A 6,612-nucleotide genomic window follows, 5' to 3' on the forward strand; every position below is an offset into this window, starting at 1 on the left:
TGCCATTGTTACTTTTAATTATATTTCACATAAGGCTGTTTATACAAATGTATAAATGGCATACCTAACAGCAACAATCAAGTTTTGCACATTGCAACCGCGGCGATGACACCTTTCGAAATAACGAAAGCCTCTGCAACTGTGAATGTCCTATTGAACACACGATGATAAATACCACCGGTCATTCATACAGACACTGAGGTGCCATTGTTCTAGACAGCGACAGTCTTGACGTAGCCTCCTGACAAAGATTGAGAGCATATAGACTCACATTACTTGTGACATCTTCCCTGATACAAATCCATATGATAGTGATATTACTGCTATCAGAGATCAAAACTCTCAATGATTAAACAGCCAGATGTTCATGTTCTTTTCGTCCATTGTGTATTTGAATGAACATTTATGCTGGAAATCGTTCTGAACGTCTCTCAAAGATTATTCGAGGATATTGCAATACATATAGACATAGGACAACACTCATAGCAAAACACACACCAATAAATAAAACTGAGTTACAACCATGGGACGGTCAATGGAAAGCCTGAAATTCGGGTTTACAATCCATTTTATGGCAACCAAACCTAATAATGTGTCCAATTTGTTAAAAAAAAGCATTTCAGTGCAACGATAATTAAATAATTATTACAACGAACTTACAATCAAACAGCATTAAATAACAACAGGTTTCACTATTAAAACTCAGCTATCAGAGATGTAACTTGCTGAGAAAGGATGACATTAAAAAAGCATATGGCAAAAAACACTTATCGTTTTTTATTAGCTTAAGATATATATATATATATATATATATATATATATATATATATATATATATATATATATATAGTGGAAGAATAATGTTGTCGTTATGCACCTAGTTGCAAAGTTGAATTTTATTGACCTATGTCTTCATCTTTTCCAACTGAATATTAATACTGGTATTTCACCAACAATTCATACACTACTTTCTTTGCACACCAGGTCATCTGCACTATCTGAATGAAGCGATTATCTTTATGAAATATATGCCATCATATAATATATCTCGAAAAAACTGGTCTTAATATAATGGCCATTGAGGCCTTCAGGAGTATCATACTGAAACTTACACATTTTTCAGGATATTTTTTAACCATATGATGTATTTTGACGACTGAACTTTTGTTTTAATTAACTGAAGTCTTGACTGTAATTATCAACGTTTCGTAACGTAGTTTAATATATTTCACAGAATTAGACACGTGTCTGTTCAAGGTCGAGTAGCCGTACATACCATGTTCGTATAAAAATTCCACTCATGTCGAATACAAATACACTCAAAGCGCTATGTGATTGCAATTGGTGATGTACATAATTATATAGTATATTAACATTAGTAACAAAAATTTAAGAATCAATCGATACCAGTTTCAAGTGTTTTGTTTTGACAAAAAATAATCATAACTGTGGTACAGATTTTGAGCAAAGAAACGTCACTATGGCGCTTTTAGGTTGTCATATACATGTACTTTGAATGATCGTTCGCGGAATAGATCTGACAATTGTTTTTTTATTAAACAGTCGGTGTGCGACTGTAAGTAATTGGAATAAAAAGACAAGGAGTCGCATGATGTATGACGGGTTTAAGCCTAGACATGGAAATAAAGCCCAAATAAGTGAATGGCATTTTCAGTATTTCCTATTGCGCAAATATTCATTATATCTATTCTGCGGTCCAACAGCTTGTGCATGATGTATAGCTAATTCAAAAATGGCGATAGGCTTAATGTCCAGACTGATTTCCGGTTGTTGATATTTAAGCGTTTGATTATAATCGGATTTATATGGGGCTTCGGGTTCATAAACCGTTTAGTTGCCTTCATCGCCCCATTGGTTTAATACTAAGTCTTTTTTAAAAATTCAATTCGCTGAAATGCTCATAACATTACCTGTGATGTATTTCTGATTGTTAATAAACCGCAGCCGACATATGTATGAAGGACATAGCCATCTATATTAAAAATCACGTGTTGATTAGTTTCTTTAATGCGTGTATTTTTTCTAACGGGTAAACAACTTTAATTGGGTTTCCCAATCTAGTAATAGAATCAGAACTTTAATGCGAAATGGTACTAGTATCTACTATTTCGAAATACAAACAGCAATATGTACATACGTAATTGTATTTTACAGTTTGCTGTGATATTTATTTGGTTTTATTACATGTGTTTAGGAATGCTTTTATGTTTTGTGATTAATTCGATGTTTAATATAAGATTTGGAGTGCCTTTGACCGATTTAAAACCCCAATGCTTTGCTCTGAATGTTCAAAGACGAGCTATTATTATGAATGTATGTTAAATGTAGTTAATTCAATGTCATGTATTGTATAGGAATTTTTCATTTACTTTGATTTTTTTAATACAATCGGACAATACGTTCTCTTATATGAAGCTTCAATTTTTTAATGTTTTCACATTACAATAGTTGTGTTAGTCGAGATTAAAAGCTTGATTGATACTCATGAGCTTGTCAATGGGAATGGGCGGTTCAATGTCAATAATTGCTTGGTAGCCATTTGACGTCTCCAACCATGGCAAACTTTGGTTTGAATCTGTTCACAGCCAGGAAGATCTGTATCACAATGTGTTGAACATGATCGATACTCTGGTACTTCTTGAAACCCCAGTCGCCATAGGTACGCTCCATGACGGCGGGATGCAGTGGTTGAACAAGTTATCGAAAGAATCGAACCCAAAGACTGTCAATTTGTGTATAAGACTTATAGCTGAACTATTGGCAAAACCAGCCGCGTTGTCTAGTGCAACACACTTGAAGCTCAAGACACTTTTTCTTGAACAGCACACCGAAATCTCGGTAGCAGTTACAAGTTGTTAAACCGTCTTTTCCATTTCTCAATTTAACATTGCTACGCTGAGCGCAACCCTTCAGGAAATGCATGCAGTTCGATTAATTTGCCAATGTTTACAAACACGTTTGTCATCTGGTTTTGTTTTTGTGAGGGTATCCTTTAGGCTTGTATTATTGATACGCATTTAGTAGACGATCTGTTTGGTTGTATGTTCCTATTAATGATTCGTCACATTAAATGCACTTTTTAATGATTTAATAATCTCTATAAAACATAAATAATAAATGTATTATAAACAAACAAAAACAAAAACGAAATTATATTACCATGATGCATCAGCAGATCAAAACATTATTGAACAGTTAATTAAAATCCGTCACAGCTAAACATGGTATTATCATCTTATTTGTCAGTTTAAATACACCAATTAGGCCGTTTCTTTAAAATTGTGAATTATGAATGAGATATAAATGAAATTAATTAGTGAGGCAAATAGGATACGTTTGCTTTGTTCTAAACGAAGTTAAAGTGTATGGTAGTGTATATATATATATATATATATATATATATATATATATATATATATATATATATATATATATATTATCTCATCTGTGAAACGGTTAAGAATTAAAGCAAATAAATAATTTACTTATGAACAGGCCCTCGCATAGCAACCCGAGCAGGATCGGCATATGACTTAACAAAGCCTTTTAGATACTTATAACTTTTCTCATTAAAAAGGAGAAAATAAACACACACATTTAAATCATCATGTTTGTCAAAACTTAAGTCTTCAATTTGGTATAACGTCAGGTAGCTGGCATATTATGCATACATCTTAAAATCCAGCATTATCGCTCAAAGAACCAATCTATTTACAATGTGTTTTTGTAGAATAAATCATGGAAGACGAATACATGTCGGGGCTATAAAGCTAAACATGAATATATGTACTGATTTTGTTAAAAAATTAATATTAAATATAGTTATATATCTTTAGACAACAAATCAAATGAAAAAGTAACGTTCACCATGTGGCAATCTATATCAACACGGGCTGTGTAATTTTCAATTGCTGAAACATCATTTTTATTCCTATGGGCAATTTTTTTAAAATGTTGTCATTGATTTGACACTTATAAATTATTAGTGCACACCAATCGAATTATCGTCGTCATTAGAAATAAGTGAGGGCTGCTTTACATTTTGCTTGACAGCGCCTCTGAACGTTTTCAAATTACGTCCATATAAGAAGATTAACCGGTCAGTCGCTAGAATTGTCAATTATATGTGATAACAACGACTGAACCATCAGACGCCGACATTTATTGATCCTGTATCCATCTAATGAATATATTTATCATTATCAAAAGTAAGATTGCATTATGTTTATTGGATATTGCGTCCAATAACTATCGTGCATTTTTAGAATTTGGCGAGTTGACCGTGACTTAATCTTTTACTCTAAGGGATATAAATACAATATTTTGTCAAAATTAATAGATTCAAATATAATGCAAAATCGATGCAATTGTACTAATGCAACTTCGTGTTGTAGGGTAATCGTTTGTTTTTAGAGCTATACGTGTACCTTAGCAAATTGATTGAATCATTTTATATAAAGAGAGAGCGATAAAAAAAACTTTGACGATTACTTACCGGCACATTAATTAAACCTTGTATCGGGAAATCGTGCTAAATGTCAATTACAAAATATAAACATCAAATATAAATCGGTATTTGCACATTATGTTTAGAAAACGTATAATGGTGTTTAAAGTATTGGCTTTTTAATTTAAATACCTAAAGGTAATTTTGTTACATTTTGGATGTATTTAACTCTGCAGAATTTTGTTTTTTGTGTTGGCTGTTGGTAAAGCTAAAGAGTCACGTGCATTCCATTAAAAGCGATAATTAATCGTAGAATATGTATTTACTTAATTGGCGTATGTTACGACTGTTGAATAAGTATGATTACAAAACAAACAATCCTTAACACGTATGTATAGCCAACGCATGTTGTATGCTGCGTATATTACTGTCTTGCCAATTTAATCTTTCATTATTTAAAAACGAAACTTTAATGATAAACTTGTAATGTAATGGGAACATGAATGCATAATGAAATTCTTATAAATTAAAAGAAATTAAAGTACAAAGTTAATACTATCCAAATCGCACTCAGTACGGCCAAGTATACACGAATCATCATTAATTGATTATCATGATATGTTAAAGTTGCGTGTACGGTACAGGTTTTATCTCATTTTGCAACTTACATTGAGTGATCAGTTCTTGCGAGTTCTGTTTTACGTATCATGCCGTATTGTAAGTATTCTCACTTTTTAGTTCGCGTGTTTTCGTCCATTAATTTCAAGAAGCATTAAGTTTAAATTTGTTTTATTTTCAACCAGTGCAATCAATAATTGTTATAATAATACGTAATTTAGTTATAAACTTGCAACATGTACTAACATCATTAAATATAAATAAACCGTTTGTATCCTTCGGCATGCTTTGAATTTGACCTTTTATATAATGAGCATTTTCTATCAAGCTTTGTCCTTGTAATAATGTATCATCAAATTTGTTTATAATTACTATACTTATTTATGTATTTTAACATGAAAATGTGAGTTAATTAGTGTAAAAGGTATGATATAAGGTTTTTACATTTTTCTATAATATCTAATAAACATGCATTGTCACACATTAATTATCGAACATGATAGGATTTTAATGTCCATTTATATTTCACGAGTGGAAGGTATTTGATGTATGCACCTTAAACTCGCCAGTAAATATAGACAGGTAAGGGTCATTTATTAGCAATTGCAGAAAAAACAAATACTTATTAGTTGCGAACTCTCATTTCTTATCTTATACCATATAAGGTTAAACAGAGTCAAGAGTACATAATTCTTTACCACGCATGTTAAATTCACCGAATTGCAACCAATATAGATAGAAAATCTATATAGATGATCGCCAAGCAAATCCATGCTTGAGAACAATGCTTTAACCAATTTTCGTGACAGGAGGCAAACAGTGCAGCACTCATAAAAACATAGAACGCTGCTTTCTTATTAATTCATACGAACAGAATCCTACCTTCAGAAAATGAATGAACGTATTTAATGCATTTATCAGTTTGCATTGAATTTATTTAAGCAAATTTTGAAATCGTATTTCCCTTTAATGTTCATTCTACGATTTAAGATAGGGAACATTAATAGCAATTTTAATCTAAATTTACTACACCGCTTTAAGTTGAGTAATATTAAACGATATTAAGTCTCGGCATTTTCATATATGCACATACGATCGTAATGGCAAAGGGTAGAGCATACAAATAACTCTCTCAACACAAAATTATAGTAACATAAATACTCAAATTCATAGAATATTACGCATAATATTTTGAGTGTTTATGTACTTTTAATATACGGTTAATGCTTATTTTCCGGGAATATGCATATCCATAAAATGTGAAACCGCAGCTACAAAACAATACAAATAATTAGTTTATTTAAAATTTGTTAACAAGCTTATTACGATCATATGTTAGGTTGGGAAGTCCACAAAACTAGTTTCTCGTATGGCGACTTTTTTTAAAACTACTAGCATACTTTAACCAGTCTTCCCTTAGCCTTGTGCTTTTTTATCAGCCAATAAGCAGTTTGTATGTCTCCTAGTATTGGCGAGACTTATGGTTTCAAATTTTAATGCTTATCGAAACCAACTGATGCGTCTTC

The sequence above is a fragment of the Dreissena polymorpha genome, chromosome 11, assembly GCF_020536995.1.
Source record: "Dreissena polymorpha isolate Duluth1 chromosome 11, UMN_Dpol_1.0, whole genome shotgun sequence".
In the NCBI taxonomy this organism is placed as follows: domain Eukaryota; kingdom Metazoa; phylum Mollusca; class Bivalvia; order Myida; family Dreissenidae; genus Dreissena; species Dreissena polymorpha.